Source organism: Salmo salar, chromosome 20 (genome assembly GCF_965601325.2).
Source record: "Salmo salar chromosome 20, fSalSal1, whole genome shotgun sequence".
In the NCBI taxonomy this organism is placed as follows: Eukaryota; Metazoa; Chordata; class Actinopteri; order Salmoniformes; family Salmonidae; genus Salmo; species Salmo salar.
Genome location: NC_138310.1, coordinates 72439132 through 72460239, shown reverse-complemented (window position 1 = coordinate 72460239; position 21108 = coordinate 72439132). Strand labels below are relative to the sequence as shown.

Below are 21108 nucleotides of genomic sequence, written 5' to 3'. Positions count from 1 at the left end.
AATTAAACATTTGTGTATTTTGATTTGTGCCTACTGTCTTGCTGGAAGAGTCACTTGCAGCCATGTTTCAGCCTCCTGGCAGATTCAACCAGGTTTTTGGCTAAAATGTCCTGGTACTGGGTAAAGATCATGATACCACTTACCTCAAGGGCCCCAGGACTAGTGGAAGTAAAACAGCCCCATAAAGATCCACCATATTTTACAGTAGGTATGGGGTTATTTTCTATTTATGCATCCTTATTGCGACACTAAACCCTCCACTGGTGTTCGTGGCCAAAGAGCACTATTTTCATGTAATCTGACCATAGCATGGGTTTAAATCCAAGTGCGGTTTATCAAACTCCAGATGTTTACATTTGTTGGATGACATGAAAATAGAGCTTTTCGGCCACACCCACACAAGTGGTGGGGTTGGCATCGAAATAAGGATGCATAAGCTTCGCTGCCGTACCCCTAATAATAAATGACAACATATACAATCAGCTTTCACCCAGCGTCGCTGCTTGAACCCCTAATGATAAATTAATTCCAGAATTGCTTTACATTCCTTTTTTATTACAATTTTGATAGTAGCTCAAGTCACAGTACAGATGGTACATCAGAAAAACAGAGCTTATGATGTCTGTTTCAGGTTTTTAAATAAACAGTGAGTGACACTTGAGTAAAATCATATCAGGATGGTCTTCAGGAAAACAACAAACATGCTAAGGGTGAGTCCCATATGACACCCTACATAGTGCACTTCTTTTGACCAGGGCCCATAAGCACTATAAAAAGGGAATAGGGTGCCATTTGGGATACAACCTAATTCAGCATTCTGATTCACAGACTTTCTAGGCCAGTTTGAGTAGCTCTGTAACCATTACACCCACCCCATCAAACACCTCGTGTACGGGAGCGTTACACATGAAGCCGGAGGTGGTGACCAGCTTGTTCTTGACGTCAATGTGGACCTCCCCCATCGTTCTTATTCACGTGTTTACAGCCCAGCTCAGTCATGGCGGTCGCCGTCTGGGCATAGGGCCATCTAGTTGTGGAAGGGAGAAGAGCAGCACGAGTTATGTTCCAACAGGGGCACACACACACACACCACTATAACCCACCTCTCACACTCTTGTCCTGTCCCACGGTGATCTCACACCCTGGCAGGGCCCTAGCAGCTAGGACAGGGGAGATGCAACACATAGCTAGGGGCTTGCCTACTCCATGGAACCCCTTAATCAGCTTCTCTACCTGGGGCTGAACCGTGTACTCCTTCCCCTTCACAGCCCAGTCTGACAGGTTCTCAGCCACACCAAAACCACCTGCAGGACACAACAGTTGGGTTGAGCACAGTGTAGAGCAGTGGAAACCAGCCCTGGTCCTGGAGAGGTAAAGAGTGAGTAAGGATTGTGGTTGTATGCTGATGGTGATGATAATGAAAGAATGATAGTGACGGAGGTATATAATACACTGATAGTGATGGAGGTACATAATGATGAAGGATTAACGCTTACCTGGGATGACGAGGGCGTCGAAAGTGGTGATGTCCAGTTTGGCAAGGTCCGACACGTCACCGCGGGCAATGCGTGCACTCTCCTGCAGGACGTTGCGTTTCTCTACCGTGGGTTTCCCCTCGCAGTGGTTCACCACATGCATCTGATCCACGTTGGGGACAAACATCTGGACCTGGGGCGGTGAGGGGTTAGATAGTCAATACTGTACATCTGCACCTGCAGTACAGGCCAGGAGGAGATCGTCATAGTAGTGTCCATGCTAATGAGATTGGAACCTGCATTCCCAACGACAAGCACTCTGAACACTCAGGGGAGACTATGAATAGAAGAAGCGGTCATATAGAGGCATATTGACAACATTTAAATCAATGCAATCTGTGCACCACTTCCTAGACTAGAGGAAGTCTGAAGTTGTCACAGAGTTGGCTTATACAGTCAGAAGGTTAGTGTGGGAAGCGAGTTTGAACTACCCATGTAACCTTAAAGTCCTTACCTTAGCTCCAGCCCTGCTGAGGTGGACCAGCACAGCAGATGCCTCGTGGATCTCTGTCCCATCGTAGACCCCACACCCGGACAGAACTACGGCTATACACTTCACCATGGCTCCTGCAACAGACAGACAATAATTTGTTGTGTCTTTGGGCACCATTAAACTGAAGACATGTTTATCAATTAACTCCCTGCAATTATTATTACGCGATTAAACTGATTAATCGTTTAACTGTAATTAACTAGGAGATCGGGGCACCAAGGAAAACATTCAGATTACAAAGTTATAATTTTCCTAATATAACTTTCCTATATTATAACATTATATATTATATTATATTATAGTATAGGCCAATTATCTTCTGGTTTAAATGGTGTATTTTACCTCGCGTCCAGTCACATTCCAAACGTCGTAAATTGTTGTATCTGCACGAATCCAGCCTTTACTAAAGTCATCCATACATCAATTGTCTTAAAATCATTTATTTACTAAACTAAGTAATTCACAGAAATCATACAAACAGTAATTATCGTCACAAAGACTTGGTAGAGTAATGTGCCCTAGTGGGCTAAACAGGCATGGCTGGTGTCTTGTTAAACAAAGGGTCGTAAAGGGCAGCTGAGAAGACACTACAGAGTTGATAAATATTAACAATTGATATGCTAATCCTTTGCACATGAACGCTCACTCATTCGGGAACAATTGCAATCAATATATATTTACGCTCAGTGTGTCGTCGGGATCCTTGTTGGAGAGTTTTTGTCCTGTTCTCTCTCTCTCGGTTAGAATGGATCTTTCAAAGCGACATTCATTAATGCCGTTATAGAATGTATGTTTCGTCGGTCTTCGCGTTCAATGATATAATTTCTAGCTGCAGACTATTAATTAATATCAAAGACTTGTTATTAATCTGTCGGTCTCGATAGTCTAAAAGTTTAACCACGTGGTATAGTTAACTTTCAGTAGAGGAATTGGATGGTCAAACCTTGGCTCTCTCTTCTGAGGTAAGCTGGTCTGAAGAAAGTAACCCTGGGTGGGGGTTTTATTCGTGAACATAGAACAGGCTTGTCACATGACGCCTGGTCCTGTCTGTGTCCCTGGGGGGTGTGCCAATGACTGATTTAAGCTTTGAACAGAAATACATTCTATCACATTAACATCAGTACATAGCATCTCAACGTATTCCAAATAGCTTTATCCTTATTAATACATTTTATACAACCATTTAGATGCAAGTCCCATAGCTGAGGCTATTATATAAACAGTTTTATGGTAATATGGCTATATTGTCTCTTCTGAGTATCACAAAATTGTACCAATCGGACCAGTTCGTAGCTGGATTCTTCACCGATCTTTTATACCTTCTCCAGAACATAAATGTCGTTCGGTTCCCCAATTCTGTGAGTTGGAAGAATTTCCTTTTATCTCTATGAAACCCCTCTGTGTCCCCCAGGCGGCAGGACATTTCCTTTGGAATTTATGACCGCCTTCACCGGGCTTGGGTAGGGAGAGGTAGGTAGGGGGATGGTGCACACGGTACATTTTCACTAGCCTTCGGAGCGCGCTAACACTATTGGGACATAAATTATTAACTTTTTTGAACAAAACTACATTTGTTATGGACCTGGGATTCCTAGAAGTGCCTTCTGATAAAGAGAATCAAAGGTAAGGGATTATTTACAATAATATTTTTGATGGTTGATCGTTCCAAGATGGCTCCAACATTTATAGCCTAGACTTTTTTTCTGGGCATACCACGTCGTTTATTGCAAAGTGTGATTTCCCAGTAAAGTTATTTTTAAATCTGGCAAAGAGATGGCATTCAAGACATGTTAATCTATAAGTCTTTGAATGACAATATTACATTTTAACAATGTTTTCGAATAGTAATTTTGTAAATTGTAGCGCTGCTTCATCGGAAGCATTTGAGGGAAAAGATTTTCTGAATGTCATGCGCCGATGTAAAATGCTGTTTTTATATATAAATATGAACTTTATCGAACAAAAAATGCATGTGTTGTGTAACATGATGTCCTAGGAGTGTCATCTGATGAAGGTTGTCAAAGGTTAGTGCTGCATTTAGCTGTGTTTTGGGTATTTGTGATGCATGCTAGTTGCTTTGAAAATGGCTGTGTGATTATTTCTGGCTGGGTACTCTGCTGACATAGTCAAATTTTTTGCTTTTGCTGTAAAACCTTTTTGAAATCGGACAACGTGGTTCGATTCAGGAGAGGTGTATCTATAAAACGGTGTAAAATAGTCATATGTTTGAGAAATTGAAGTTATAGCATTTATGAGGTTTTGCATTTAGCACGACGCGATTCCACTGGCTGTTGATTAGGGTGGGACGCAAGCGTCCCACTGGCCCAGACAGGTTTTAAGGCTAATCTGAAGATGGTGCTGGCTAAAGCTAAAACTGGCGAGTGTAGAGAGTATAGGGATATTGTTATCCATGTCGGCACCAACGATGTTAGGATGAAACAGTCAGAGGTCACCAAGCGCAACATATCTTCAGCGTGTAAATCAGCTAGAAAGATGTGTCGGCATCGAGTAATTGTCTCTGGCCCCCTCCCAGGAAGGGGGAGTGATGAGCTCGACAGCAGGCTCATAACTCAATCGCTGGTTGAAAACTGTTTTCTGCCCCTCCCAAAGATAGAATTTGTAGACAATTGGCCCTCTTTCTGGGACTCACCCACTAACAGGACCAAGCCTGGCCTGTTGAGGAGTGATGGACTCCATCCTAGCTGGAGGGGTGCTCTCATCTTATCTACGAACATAGACAGGGCTCTAACTCCCCTAGCTCCTCAATGAGATAGGGTGCAGGCCAGGCAGCAGGCTTTTAGCCAGCCTGTCAGCTTAGTGGAGTCTGGCACTAGCACAGTCAGTGGAGTCAGCTCAACTATCCCCATTGAGACCGTGCCTGTGCCTAGGTTGGGCAAAACTAAACTTGGCGGTGTTCGCCTTAGCAATCTCACTAGAATAAAGACCTCCTCCATTCCTGCCATTATTGAAAGAGATTGTGATACCTCACATCTCAAAATAGGGCTACTTAATATTAGATCCCTCACTTCCAAGGCAGTTATAGTCAATGAACTAATCACTGATCATAATCTTGATGTGATTGGCCTGACTGAAACATGGCTTAAGCCTGATGAATTCACTGTGTTAAATGAGGCCTCACCGCCTGGTTACACTAGCGACCATATCCCCCGTGCATCCCGCAAATGCAGAGGTGTTGCTAACATTTACAATATCAAATTTCAATTTACAAAAAAAAACGTTTTCGTCTTCTAGTCATGATATCTATGCAGCCTACTCAATCACTTTTTATAGCTACTGTTTACTGGCCTCCTGAGCCATATACAGCGTTCCTCACTGAGTTCCCTGAATTCCTATCGGACCTTGTAGTCATGGCAGATAATATTCTAATTTTTGGTGACTTTAATATTCACATGGAAAAGTCCACAGACCCACTCCAAAAGGCTTTCGGAGCCATCATCGACTCAGTGGGTTTTGTCTAACATGTCTCCGGACCTACTCACTGCCACAGTCATACTCTGGACCTAGTTTTGTCCCGTGGAATAAATGTTGTGGATCCTTATAATCCTGGACTATTGGCCACCATTTTATTACGCTTGCAATCCAACAAATAATCTGCTCAGACCCCATCCAAGGATCATCAAAAGTCATGCTATAAATTCTCGGACAACCCAAAGATTCCTAGATGCCCTTCCAGACTCCCTCCACCTACCCAAGGACGTCAGAGTACAAAAATCAGTTAACCACCTAACTGAGTAACTCAATTTAACATTGTGCAATACCCTAGATGTGGTCACATCCCAAAAACAAAAAACATTTGTTATAAGAAACTAGCTCCCTGGTATACAGAAAGTACCCGAGCTCTGAAGCAAGCTTCCAGAAAATTGGAACGGACATGGCACTACACCAAACTGGAAGTCTTCCGACTAGCTTGGAAAGACAGTACCGTGCAATATCGAAGAGCCCTCACTGCTGCTCGATCATCCTATATTTCCAATTTAATTGAGGAAAATAAGAACAATCCAAAATGTTCCTCTGGAGAGGATGGCTTTCACTTCAGCAGTGATAAATTCATGAACTTCTTTGAGGAAAAGATCATGATCATTAGAAAGCAAATTCTGGACTCCTTTTTAAATCGGCGTATTCCTCCAAAGCTCAGTTGTCCTGAGTCTGCACAACTCTGCCAGGAGCTAGGATCAAGGGAGACACTCAAGTTTTTTAGAACTATATCTCTTGACACATTCATGAATATAATCATGGCCTCTAAACCTTCAAGCTGCATACTGGACCCTATTCCAACTAAACTACTGAAAGAGCTGCTTCCTGTGCTTGGCCCTCCTATGTTGAACATAATAAAACGGCTCTCTATCCACCGGATGTGTACCAAACTCACTAAAAGTGGCAGTAATAAAGCCTCTCTTGAAAAAGCCAAACCTTGACCCAGAAAATATTAAAAAAACTTTCGGCCTACATCGAATCTCCCATTCCTCTCAAATTTAAAAAAAAAAGCTGTGGCGCAGTAACTCACTGCCTTCCTGAAGACAAACAATGTATACGAAACGCTTCAGTCTGGTTTTAGACCCCATCATAGCACTGAGACTGCACTTGTGAATGTGGTAAATGACCTTTTAATGGCGTCAGACCGAGGCTCTGCATCTGTCCTCGTGCTCCTAGACCTTAGTGCTGCTTTTGATACCATTGATCACCACATTCTTTTGGAGAGATTGGAAACCCAAATTGGTCTACACAGACAAGTTCTGGACTGGTTTGGATCTTATCTGTCAGAAAAATATAAGTTTGTCTCTGTGGATGGTTTGTCCTCTGACAAATCAACTGTAAATTTCGGTGTTGCTCAAGGCTCCGTTTTAGGACCACTATTGTTTTCACTATATATTTTACCTCTTGGTGATGTCATTTGGAAACATAATGTTAACTTTCACTGCTATACGGATAACACACAGCTTCGATGAAACATGGTGAACCCCCAACATTGCCCTCCCTGGAAGCCTGTGTTTCAGACATAAGGAAGTGGATGGCTGCAAATGTTCTACTTTTAAACTCGGACAAAACAGAGATGCTTGTTCTAGGTCCCAAGAAACAAAGAGCTCTTCTGTTGAATATGACAATTAATCTGGATGGTTGTACAGTCGTCTCAAATAAAACTGACCTCAGCGTTACTCTGGACCCTGATATCTCTTTTGACGAACATATCAAGACTGTTTCAAGGACAGCTTTTTTCCATCTACGTAACATTGAAAAAATCAGACTCTTTCTGTCCAAAAATTATGCATAAAAATTAATCCATGCTTTTGTCACTTCTAGGTTAGACTACTGCAATGCTCTACTTTCCGGCTACCCGGATAAAGCACTAAATAAACTTCAGTTAGTGCTAAACACGGCTGCTAGAATCTTGACTAGAACCCAAAAATTTGATCATATTACTCCAGTGCTAGCCTCTCTACGCTGGCTTCCTGTCACGACTTCCGCCGAAGTCGGCTCCTCTCCTTGTTCGGGCGGCATTCGGTGGTCAACGTCACCGGCTTTCTAGCCATCGCCGCTCCATTTTTCATGTATCCATTTGTTTTGTCTTGTTCCCTGCACACCTGGTTTTCATTCCCCAATCACACTACACTATATTCCTCTGTTCCTCCTCATGTATTTGTGTAAGATTGTTTGTGTGTTACGTGTTTTTGTACGCACTAGATTTGCGTGCGTTTTTCCCGTGTTATTTCATGAAGCCTGTTTGTATACATTTTGATGTGTTGTGACTGTTTTTGCGTGTTTTACACTTTGCCTTGTTGGCTGGAGGTTTTTTGGAAGTAGCTGCGTCTGTCTGTATATCTCTCCTGTCGAAATAAAGTGTGTGCCTGTTCACAATTCCCTGCTCTCCTGCACCTGACTTCAGCACAAGTAAGCACAAGCCTGACAGAATCTTACACCTACCATGGAGTCAGCAGGAGCATGTATCCAGGTCAGAGGAGTCGAGGAGCACGTCTTGGAACACGCGGCAATGCTGCATCATCTCGGTGCCATGATGGATCGCGTTGTCCAGGCCATGGACCGCTGGGAGAGACAGGAAGTCTCTCCAGCGCCTCGACCAGCGCAACCGGGGTTACCTCTACCCGTCCCGTCCGGATCCAACTCCAGTGGGATGCGTCTCTCCCTTCCCAAGGAGTTTGATGGGACGGCCGCACAGTGCCAGGGGTTCCTTTTACAACTGGACCTATACCTGGCCACCATTCACCCAGCTCCCTCAGGAAGGGAGAGAGTGTCCGCCCTCATCTCATGCCTCTCGGGGAGAGCTCTGGAGTGGGCAAACGCCGTATGGGGAGAGGAAGACGCGGCGTTGGACCACTTCGAGGAGTTCAACCGCCGCTTCCGGGCCGTCTTTGACCATCCGCCCAAAGGAAGAGCGGCGGGGGAACGACTCTTCCATTTGAGGCAGGGGACGAGGAGCACACAGGAGTTCGCGCTGGAATTCCGGACCTTGGCCGCCGGAGCAGGATGGAACGACAGGGCCCTCATCGACCACTATCGATGCAGCCTGTGCAAGGATGTCCGACGGGAGTTGGCCTGCAGGGATGCCACCATCACCTTTGACCAACTGGTGGAGCTGTCCATCCGGTTGGATAACCTGCTGGTCACCCGTGGATGTCCTGAGGGGTCTCTGTCTGTTCCATCTCCCAGCACTCCCGCTCCAGTGCCCATGGAGTTGGGAGGGGCTGCGCGTAGGGAGGCTGGAGGATGTGCCTTCACATGCCCCATCTGTGGCCGCAGAGGGCACACTGCCGGTCGGTGCCGGGTTGGTCCCTCTGGGAGTCGAGGCAGCAGGCAGGGCACTCTGGCGTCACCCCAGGTGAGTCTGCACCACTCTCATCTAGAGTCCTCTGCTGTCCACCTGTTTGTACCTGTTTGTTTCCCTGAGTTTTCCCCGCATTCCCAGCATAAGGCGCTCGTCGATTCAGGCACAACTGAGAATTTTATCGACAGAGCGTTAGCCCTTAGTTTAAGGTTCCCCATTATTCCTGTGGTTAGACCTTTCCTGGTTCACGCTCTGGATAGTCGACCATTAGGGTCCAGGCCAATCAGGGAAGCCACCATCTCCCTGGCCATGGAGACGCAGGGGAGTCACGAGGAGAGAATCAGTCTCTTTCTTATTGACTCTCCTGTGCTTCCCGTGGTACTAGGCCTTCCCTGGTTGGCTCGTCATAACCCCACCATTTCCTGGCAACAGAGGACTCTCACAGGGTGGTCGCGAGAGTGCTCGGGGAGGTGTGTAGGGGTTTCCGTTGGTGCTACCACGGTGCAAAGTCCAGACCAGGTCTCCACCGTGCGCATTCCCCCAGAATATGCCGATTTGGCTCTCACCTTCTGTAAAAAGAAGGCGACTCAATTACCAACCCATCGACGGGGGGATTGTGCGATAAATCTCCTGGTAGACGCTGAACTTCCCAGGAGTCACGTGTATCCCCTGTCGCAAGCGGAGACGGTGGCTAAGGAGACATATGTCTCCGAATCCCTGCGTCAGGGGTACATTCGGTCCTCCACTTCACCCACCTACTCGAGTTTCTTTTTTGTGAAGAAGAAGGATGGAGGTCTGTGCTCGTGCATTGACTATAGAGGTCTCAATCAAATCACGGTGAGGTACAGTTACCCGCTACCTCTTATTACCACGGCGATTGAGTCAATGCACGGGGCATGCTTCTTCACTAAACTGGATCTCAGGAGTGCTTACAACCGGGTGCGTATACGGGAGGGAGATGAGTGGAAGATGGCGTTTAGTACCACCTCAGGGCATTATGAGTACCTTGTCATGCCGTACGGGTTGATGAATGCTCCATCAGTCTTCCAATTCTTTGTAGACAAGATTTTCAGGGACCTGCACAGACAGGGTGTAGTGGTGTATATTGATGACTTTCTGGTATACTCCGTTACACGCGCCGAGCATGTGTCCTTGGTGCGCAAGGTACTTGGATGACTGTTGGAGCATGACCTGTACGTCAAGGCTGAGGAATGCCTGTTCTTTCAACAGGCCATCTCCTTCCTAGGGTATAACATTTCCACATCAGGGGTGGAGATGGAGAGTGACCGCATTGCAGCCATGAGTAATTGGCCGACTCCCACCACGGTAAAGGAGATGCAGCGATTTTTAGGGTTTGACAATTACTACCGGAGATTTATCCGGGGTTTTGGCCAGGTGGCTGCTCCCATTACCTCACTGCTGCAGGGGGGTCCTGTACATCTGCAGTGGTCGTTTGAGGCGGAAAGGGCTTTTGGGCACCTAAGAGCTCTGTTTACCTCGGCTCCCGTGCTGGCCCATCCAGATCCCTCTTTGGTGTTCATAGTGGAGGTGGACGCGTCCGAGGCTAGGATCGGAGCCGTGCTCTCTCAGCGCTCGGGCACGCCACCAAAGCTCCGCTCCTGTGCTTTCTTCTCGAAGAAGCTCAGCCCGGCGGAGCGGAACTATGATGTGGGCGACCGGGAGCTGTTGGCTGTGGTTAAGGCTTTGAAGGCATGGAGACATTGGCTTGAGGGGGCTAAACACCCTTTTCTCATTTGGACTGACCACCGCAACCTGGAGTACATCCGGGCAGCTAGGAGACTGAATCCTCGTCAGGCAAGATGGGCCATGTTCTTTACCCGTTTTGTGTTTACCCTGTCCTACAGACCAGGTTCCCAGAATGTGAAGGCAGATGCACTGTCCCGGCTGTATGACACAGAGGAGCGGCCCATGGATCAGACTCCCATTCTCCCAGCCTCCTGCCTGGTAACGCCGGTCGTGTGGGAGCTGGACGCGGACATTGAGCAGGCGTTGCGTACTGAGCCCGCTCCGATGCAATGTCCCGTCGGGCATCAGAACGTTCCGTCTGCTGTCCATGACCAGTTGATCTATTGGGCCCACTTATCACCCTCCTCTGGTCATCCGGGGATCGGTCGGACGGTGCGCTGTCTGACTGGGAAGTACTGGTGGCCCACCTTGGCTCGGGACGTGAGAGTTTATGTTTCCTCTTGCTCGGTGTGCGCCCAGTGTAAGGCTCCTAGAAACCTGCTCCGAGGTAAGCTACATCCCTTACCTGTTCCACAACGGCCTTGGTCACACCTGTCGGTGGATTTTCTAACGGATCTTCCTCCCTCACAGGGAAACACCACGATCCTGGTCGTTGTGGATTGTTTCTCTAAGTCCTGTCGTCTCCTCCCTCTGCCCGGTCTCCCTACGGCCCTACAAACTGCGGAGGCCCTGTTTAAATCAAATCAAATCAAATTTATTTATATAGCCCTTCTTACATCAGCTGATATCACAAAGTGCTGTACAGAAACCCAGCCTAAAACCCCAAACAGCAAGCAATGCAGGTGTAGAAGCACGGTGGCTAGGAAAAACTCCCTAGAAAGGACAAAACCTAGGAAGAAACCTAGAGAGGAACCAGGCAATGAGGGGTGGCCAGTCCTCTTCTGGCTGTGCCGGGTGGAGATTATAACAGCACATGGCCTAGATGTTCAAATGTTCATAAATGACCAGCATTGTCAAATAATAATAATCATAGTAATTGTCGAGGGTGCAACAAGTCAGTAACACAAGGGTAAGTGTCAGTTGGCTTTTTCATAGCCGATCTTTGAGAGTATCTCTACCACTCCTGCTGTCTCTAGAGAGTTGAAAACAGCAGGTCTGGGACAGGTAGCACGTCCGGTGAATAGGTCAGGGTTCCAGCAGGTCTGGGACAACAGGTCTGGGACAGGTAGCACGTCCGGTGAACAGGTCAGGGTTCCATAGCTGCAGGCAGAACAGTTGGAACTGGAGCAGCAGCACAGCCAGGTGAACTGGGGACAGCAAGGAGTCATCAAGCCAGGTAGTCCTGAGGCATGGTCCTAGGGCTCAGGTCCTCCGAGAGAGAGAAAGGAAGAAAGAGAAAGAGAGAATTAGAGAGAGCATATTTAAATTCACACAGGACATTGGAAAAGACAAGAGAAATACTCCAGATGTGACAGACTGACCCTAGCCCTCCGACACATAAACTACTGCAGCATAAATACTGGAGGCTGAGACTGGAGGGGTCAGGAGACACTGTGGCCCCATCCGATGAAACCCCCGGACAGGGCCAACAGGTAGGATTTAACCCCACCCACTTTGCCAAAGCACAGCCTCCACACCACTGGAGGGATATCTCCAACCACCAACATACCATCCCGGGACAAGGCCGAGTATAGCCCACAAAGATCTCCGCCACGGCACAGCCCAAGGGGGGGGCCAACCCAGACAGGGAGACCACGTCAGTGACTCAACCCACTCAAGTGACGCAACCCTCCCAGGGACGGCATGGAAGAACACCAGTAAGCCAGTGACTCAGCCCCCGTAATAGGGGTAGAGGCAGAGAATCCCAGTGGAAAGAGGGCAAACCGGCCAGGCAGAGACAGCAAGGGCGGTTCGTTGCTCCAGCCTTTCCGTTCACCTTCACACCCCTGGGCCAGACTACACTTAATCATAGGACCTACTGAAAAGATATGTCTTCAGTAAAGACTTAAAGGTTGAGACTGAGTCTGCGTCTCTCACATGGGTAGGCAGACTATTCCATAAAAATGGAGCTCTATAGGAGAAAGCCCTGCCTCCAGCTGTTTGCTTAGAAATTCTAGGAACAATTAGGAGGCCCGCGTCTAGCGTACGTGTAGGTATGTACGGCAGGACCAAATCGGAAAGATAGGTAGGAGCAAGCCCATGTAATGCTTTGTAGGTTAGCAGTAAAACCTTGAAATCAGCCCTTGCCTTAACAGGAAGCCAGTGTAGGGAGGCTGGCACTGGAGTAATATGATCAAATTTTTGGGTTCTAGTCAGGATTCTAGCAGCCGTATTTAGCACTGACTGAAGTTTATTTAGTACTTTATCCGGGTAGCCGGAAAGTAGAGCATTGCAGTAGTGCAACAAAGGCATGGATTATTTTTTCTGCGTCATTTTTGGTCAGAAAGTTTCAGATTTTTGCAATGTTACGTAGATGGAAAAAAGCTGTCCTTGAAACAGTCTTGATATGTTCTTCAAAAGAGAGATCAGGGTCCAGAGTAACGCCGAGGTCCTTCACAGTTTTATTTGAGACGACTGTACAACCATCCAGATTAATTGTCAGATTCAACAGAAGATCTCTTTGTTTCTTGGAACCTAGAACAAGCATCTCTGTTTTGTCCGAGTTTAAGAGTAGAAAGTTTGCAGCCATCCACTTCCTTATGTCTGAGACACAGGCTTCTAGCGAGGGCAATTTTGGGGCTTCACCATGTTTCATTGAAATGTACAGCTGTGTGTCATCCGCATAGCAGTGAAATTTAACATTATGCTTTCGAATGACATCCCCAAGAGGTAAAATATATAGTGAAAACAATAGTGGTCCTAAAATGGAACCTTGAGGAACACCGAAATTTACAGTTGATTTGTCAGAGGACAAACCATTCACAGAGACAAACTGATATCTTTCCGACAGATAAGACCTAAACCAGGCCAGAACTTGTCCATGTAGACCAATTTGGGTTTCCAATCTCTCCAATAAGAATGTGGTGATCGATGGTATCAAAAGCAGCACTAAGATCTAGGAGCACGAGGACAGACGCAGAACCTCGGTCTGACGTCATTAAAAGGTCATTTACCACCTTCACAAGTGCAGTCTCAGTGCTATGATGGGGTCTAAAACCAGACTGAAGCGTTTCGTGTACATTATTTGTCTTCAGGAAGGCAGTGAGTTGCTGCGCAAAAGCTTTTTCAATTTTTTTTGAGAGGAATGGAAGATTCGATATAGGCCTATAGTTTTTTATAATTTCTGGGTCAAGATTTGGCTTTTTCAAGAGAGGCTTTATTACTGCCACTTTTAGTGAGTTTGGTACACATCCGGTGGATAGAGAGCCGTTTATTATGTTCAACATAGGAGGGCCAAGCACAGGAAGCAGTTCTTTCAGTAGTTTAGTTGGAATAGGGTCCAGTATGCAGCTTGAAGGTTTAGAGGCCATGATTATTTTCATCATTGTGTCAAGAGATATAGTACTAAAACACTTTAGTGTCTCCCTTGATCCTAGGTCCTGGCAGGGTTGTGCAGACTCAGGACAGCGGAGCTTTGGAGGAATACGCCAATTTAAAGAGGAGTCCGTAATTTGCTTTCTAATGATCATGATCTTTTCCTCAAAGAAGTTAATGAATTCATCACTGCTGAAGTGAGAGCCATCCTCTCCTGGGGAATGCTGCTTTTTAGTTAACTTTGCGACAGTATCAAAAAGAAATTTCGGATTGTTCTTATTTTCCTCAATTAAGTTGAAAAAATAGGATGATCGAGCAGCAGTGAGGGCTCTTCGATACTGCACGGTACTGTCTTTCCAAGCTAGTCGGAAGACTTCCAGTTTGGTGTTGCGCCATTTCCGTTCCAATTTTCTGGAAGCTTGCTTCAGAGCTCGTGTATTTTCTGTATACCAGGGAGCTAGTTTCTTTTGACAAATGTTTTTAGTTTTTAGGGGTGCAACTGCATCTAGGGTATTGCGCAAGGTTAAATTGAGTTCCTCGGTTAGGTGGTTAACTGATTTTTGTCCTCTGACGTCCTTGGGTAGGCAGAGGGAGTCTGGAAGGGCATCAAGGAATCTTTGGGTTGTCTGAGAATTTATAGCACGACTTTTAATGCTTCTTGGTTGGGGTCTGAGCAGATTATTTGTTGCGATTGCGAACGTAATAAAATGGTGGTCCGATAGTCCAGGATTATGAGGAAAAACATTAAGATCCACAACATTTATTCCATGGGACAAAACTAGGTCCAGAGAATGACTGTGGCAGTGAGTAGGTCCAGAGACATGTTGGACAAAACCCACTGAGTCGATAATGGCTCCGAAAGCCTTTTGGAGTGGGTCTGTGGACTTTTCCATGTGAATATTAAAGTCACCAAAAATTTGAATATTATCTGCGATGACTACAAGGTCCGATAGGAATTCAGGGAACTCAGTGAGGAACGCTGTATATGGCCCAGGAGGCCTGTAAACAGTAGCTATAAAAAGTGATTGAGTAGGCTGCATAGATTTCATGACTAGAAGCTCAAAAGACGAAAATGTTGTTGTTGTTTTTTTGGGGGTAAATTTAATTTTGCTATCATAAATGTTAGCAACACCTCCGCCTTTGCGGGATACACGGGGGATATGGTCACTAGTGTAACCAGGGGGTGAGGCCTCATTTAACACAGTAAATTCATCAGGCTTAAGCCATGTTTCAGTCAGGCCAATCACATCAAGATTATGATCAGTGATTAGTTAATTGACTATAACTGCCTTTGAAGTGAGGGATCTAACATTAAGTAGTCCTATTTTGAGATGTGTGGTATCACAATCTCTTTCAATAATGGCAGGGATGGAGGAGGTCTTTATACTAGTGAGATTGCTAAAGCGAACACCGCCATCTTTAATTTTGCCCAACCTAGATCGAGGCACAGACACGGTCTCAATGGGGATAGCTGAGCTGACTACACTGACTGTGCTAGTGGCAGACTCCTGCTGCCTGGCCTGCACCCTATTTCATTGTGGAGCTAGAGGAGTTAGAGCCCTGTCTATGTTCGTAGATAAGATGAGAGCACCCCTCCAGCTAGGATGGAGTCCGTCACTCCTCAACAGGCCAGGCTTGGTCCTGTTTGTGGGTGACTCCCAGAAAGAGGGCCAATTATCTACAAATTCTATATTTTGGGAGGGGCAGAAAACAGTTTTCAACCAGCGATTGAGTTGTGAGACTCTGCTGTAGAGCTCATCACTCCCCCCGTAGTGTCTTCCGGCACTACGGGGTGCCTGAGGATATAGTGTCTGATCGAGGTCCCCTGTTCACTTTGAGAGTCTGGAGGGCATTAATGGAACATCTGGGGGTCTTGATCAGCCTCACCTTGGGTTTCCACCCCGAGAGTAATGGGCAGGTGGAAAGAGTGAACCAGGATGTGGGTAGGTTTCTGCGGTCCTATTGCCAGGACTGGCCGGGGGAGTGGGCGGTGTTCGTGCCCTGGGCAGAGATGGCGCAGAACTCGCTCCGCCACTCCTCCACTAACCTCTCCCCCTTTCAGTGTGTATTGGGGTACCAGCCGGTTCTGGCACCGTGGCATCAGAGTCAGACCGAGGCTCCTGTGGTGGACGATTGGTTCAGGCGCGCGGAGGAGACATGGGAAGCCGCCCATGGTCACCTCCAGCAGGCCGCGCTGCGCCAAAAGACCAGCGAGGACCGTCACCGCAGTGAGACCCTGGTGTTCGCCCCGGGGGACAGGGTCTGGCTCTCGACCCGAAACCTGAACCTCCGCCTGCCCTGCCGGAAGCTGGGCCCGCGGTTTGTGGGGCCATTTAAAGTCCTGAGGAAAGTGAACGAGGAATGTTACAGGTTACAGCTTCCCCCCGATTACCATATTAACCCCTCGTTCCATGTGTCTCTCCTCAGGCCGGTGGTGGCTGGTCCGCTCCAGGAGTCTGAGGTGCGGGAGGTACCTCCGCCCCCTCTGGAAATTGAGGGGGCCCCGGCGTACTCCGTCCGTTCCATCCTGGATTCGAGGCGTCGGGCGAGGGGCCTTCAGTACCTCGTGGAATGGGAGCGGTACGGTCCGGAGGAGAGGTGCTGAGTTCCGGTGGCGGATGTATTGGACCCTGAACTGCTGCGGGAGTTCCACCGTCGCCCTGTGCCTCGCCTTCCGGGTCGTCCCCGAGGCCGGTGTCGACGCATCGCTGGAGCCGTGCATCGTGGGGGGAACTGTCACGGCTCCTCTCCTTGTTTGGGCGGCGTTCGGCGGTCGACGTCAACGGCTTTCTTGCCATCACAGCTCCATTTTTCATGTATTCATTTGTTTTGTCTTGTTCCCTGCACACCTGGTTTTCATTCCCCAATCACACTACATGTATTTATTCCTCTGTTCCCCTCATGTCTTTGTATAAGATTGCTTGTGTGTTACGTGTTTTGTACGCACTAGGCTTGCGTGCGTTTTTCCCGTGTTATTTCACGAAGCCTGTTTGTATACATTTTGATGTATTGTGACTGTTTTTGCGCGTTTTACACTTTGCCTTGTTGGCTGGAGGTTTTTTGGAAGTAGCTGCGTCCGTCTGTATATCTCTCCTGCCGAAATAAAGTGTGTGCCTGTTCACAATTCCCTGCTCTCCTGCACCTGACTTCAGCACAAGTAAGCACAAGCCTGACACTTCCTGTTAAGGCAAGGGCTGATTTCAAGGTTTTACTGCTAACCTACAAAGCATTACATGGGCTTGATCCTACCTATCTTTCCGATTTGGTCCTGCCATACATACCTACACGTACGCTACGGTCACAAGATGCAGGCCTCCTTACTGTCCCTAATTTCTAAGCAAACAGCTGGAGGCAAGGCTTTCTCCTATAGAGCTCCATTTTTATGGAATGGTCTGCCTATCCATGTGAGAGACGCAGACTCGGTCTCAACCTTTAAGTCTTTATTGAAGACTCATCTCTTCAGTAGGTCCTATGATTGAGTGTAGTCTGGCCCAGGAGTGTGAAGGTGAATGGAAAGGCACTGGAGCAACGAACCGCCCTTGCTGTCTCTGCCTGGTTGGTTACCCTCTCTCCACTGGGATTCTCTGCCTCTGACCCTATTACGGAGGCTGAGTCACTGGCTTACTGGTGCTCTTCCATGCCGTCCCTAGGAGGGGTGCATCAGTTGAATGGGTTGAGTCACTGACGTGATCTTCATGTCTGGGTTGGCGCCCCCCTGGGTTGTGCCGTGGCGGAGATATTCGTGGGCTATACTCGGCCTTGTCTCAGGATGGTAAGTTGGTGGTTGAAGTTATCCCTCTAGTGGTGTGGGGGCTGTGCTTTGGCAAAGTGGGTGGGGTTATATCCTGCATGTTTGGCCCTGTCCGGGGGTATCGTCAGACAGGGCCACAGTGTCTCCTGACCCCTCCTGTCTCAGCCTCCAGTATTTTTGCTGCAGTAGTTTATGTGTCGGGGGGCTAGGGTCAGTCTGTTATTTCTGGAGTATTTCTCCTGTCTCCTGTGTGAATTTAAGTATGCTCTCTCTAATTCTCTCTCTTTTTCTTTCTATTTTTCTTTCTTTCTTTCTTTCTTTCTTTCTTTCTCTCTTTCTTCCTTTCTTTCTCTCTCTCGGAGGACCTGAGCCCTAGGACCATGCCTCAGGACTACCTGGCCTGATGACTCCTTGCTGTCCCCAGTCCACCTGGCTGTGCTGCTGCTCCAGTTTCAACTGTTCTGCCTGCGGCTATGGAACCCTGACCTGTTCACCGGACGTGCTACCTTGTCCCAGACCTGCTGTTTTCAACTCTCTAGAGACAGCAGGAGTGGTAGAGATACTCTGAATGATCAGCTATGAAAAGCCAACTGACATTTACTCCTGAGGTGCAGACCTGCTGCACCCTCAAAACCACTGTGATTATTATTATTTGACCCTGCTGGTCATCTATGAACATTTGAACATCTTGGCCATGTTCTGTTATAATCTCCACCCGGCACAGCCAGAAGAGGACTGGCCACCCCTCATAGCCTGGTTCCTCTCTAGGGTTCTTCCTCTCTAGGTCTTCTTCCTCCTTTCTAAGGAGTTTTTCCTAGCCTGCGTGCTTCTACACCTGTATTGCTTGCTGTTTTGGGTTTTATGCTGGGTTTCTGTACAGCACTTTGTGACATCAGCTGATGTAAGAAGCGCTTTATAAATACATTTGATTGAATGCTACAGATGTCTCAAGTTTTGAGGGAGCGGGCAATTGGCATGCCGACTGCAGGAATGTCCACCAGAGCTGTTATGCCAGAAAATTTAATGTTCATTTCTCTAACATAAGCCACCAGATACCGACTGGTTTTCTGATCCATGCCCATACCTTTTTTTCTAAAGGTATCTGTCACCAACACATGCAAAGCTGTATTTCCAGTCATGTGAAATCCATAGATTAGGGCTGAATTAATTTATTTCAATCGACTGATTTCCTTATATGAACTGTAAAATTCGAAATTCTTGCATGTTGTAATTATATTTTTGTTCAGTGTTAGAGAAAGATTTTTGTGCGTGTATGGACAATTTATGGTATCTTTTATTTCAGCTCATGAAAAATGGGACCAACACTTTACATGTTGTTTATATTTTTGTTCAGTATACATTGGGGAGTCGCAAAATCAGTAATTTGTCTCACCTGCTACACTGGAAGCGGTACTTTTGGTCAGGGCGAGCGGTATGCAAACCAGGCCCAGGTTTCGCTCTCGCCCAGGTTTCTTTGAAACACACACTTGTGTCTCACAAGTTATGCATACAAGATAGCAGGCAAGTAAATGTTTCTTCTCTGTTGTTTAATTAAGTGACGGACAAGTTATGATTCCATTTCTGCATGTAAACAACTAGTTTCAAGTGAACCTAATCTTTGGGCAATCAAAAAATACTGTTGACTTGCCCTATGGGCCAGCGCCTTTCAGGCCTTAATATCAACGTGTGTGTATGTTTCTCACAGGTGAATTTCAAATTTTAACAACATCATCAACCCCACAGAGTCAATGCCAGGCTTCCTTCTGTGCAGCCTACCATACTGTATGTTATGTGGTAATATCTGTCTCATGTTGGACTACCTTTCCATGACCATAAAGTGGAACTATGATACAGAAATTACAAAGACAAGGTGCATGATGAGTTTCTTGTCTCTGTTAAAAGGGGCGATCAGTACAATAACAAAGCGAACACCCTGCTGCTGTTTTGGTAAACAGCTGTGGGATGGGGCTGGACCACTCTCAAGTGTATAGACAGAGCTATTGATGCAAGGACTGACCATCCATGATAGAAAATGTGTAGTATTGACCATGTTTTGAGGCTTAGACTGCAGTGTTGATTTCCAAAAAGCTATATCCACCCATTTTTCACATTTGAGTTTTTTCATCAGAAATGATTGCTTATGGGTACCTTCATGTGTGTGTAAAATATTGCTGTTTTCAGATTTATTATTCATAGATTTTAGATGTGTATGATTTTTTTTAAACATTTTTGCAAAACACTAAATAGCCATTGTTTAGATGGAATGTTCATGTCCTGTGATATGTGGTTTTCTCACCTAGCTATCTTAAGATGAATGCACTGACTGTTAGTCGCTCTGCATCTGCTAAATGACAAAAATGTAGAATGCAAATATTTTATATAAAGATGTATTGTTTGTTTTTTTAACACACTAATTTCTATCTTGTCTCATTGCTGTCCCCAACGGGCTCGGGAGGTGAAGATCAAGTCATGCGCCCTCTGAAACATGACCCACCTAACCGCGCTTCTTAACACCCGTCCGCTTAACCCGGAAGCCAGATGCTCCAATGTTTCGGAGGAAACAATTGACAACTGAGGTCAGCCTGCAGGTGCCCGACCCACCACAAGAAGACACTAGAGTGCAATGAGCCAAGTAAAGCCCCCCCGGCCAAACCCTTCCCTAACCCGGGCGATGCTGGGCCAATTGTGCGCCACCCTATGGGACTTACGGTCACGGACGGTTGTGATACAGCCTGGATACGAACCAGGGACTGCAGTGACGCCTTTTGCAATTTTGCAAAAAACATGATTATTTGTCTCTCTGAAATGAAACCATCAAGTGATATATTTGAAACAAATACAGTATATGCCTGTCATTGAACATGCCATGATTAGATAGTGAAAAAATACACCAATCTCTTTCATAATTTCTTCAAACAATAAAGGCTAATTTACCAACATTTCTGAAAATGTATAAATAGAGTTTTGGAATGAACTCTTCAATTAGATTGTTTACAAACGATAGAGAAAAACAAGCATAGATTTTTGGTTTTGATGGGGTTACTGCTGAATTAAAACGTATAAAACATGTATAAGTTAGCCTATATTCCTGAAGAATCAATGGCTATAGATCATTAATTTAAAAGTCCAAAAATGGATGTAGCAATCGCAGATTGCCCCTTTAAAAGACAATATTAAAAAAAAGGTGTCTAGGGGAAATTTCTGCAATTTCAGATGTTCATAATTTTCATAGATAAGAAGGATGTGACCAGCTTTGAAATGTCGGTTTATTTAATGCATGTCCAACATCAGGCTACAAGACAGGCGTGCACTGATGTGCATATCCATGAGTGTACGACATTGGAAAATA

At 46.4% G+C, this 21108-nt stretch overlaps 1 pseudogene; it reads right to left on the bottom strand.

Moving 5' to 3' along the window:
* Window positions 1–833: 833 nt before the first annotated feature.
* LOC106581289 (glutamine amidotransferase-like class 1 domain-containing protein 3, mitochondrial) lies at window positions 834–2097 on the bottom strand (annotated as a pseudogene).
* Between the last annotated feature and the right edge of the window lie 19011 nt (window positions 2098–21108).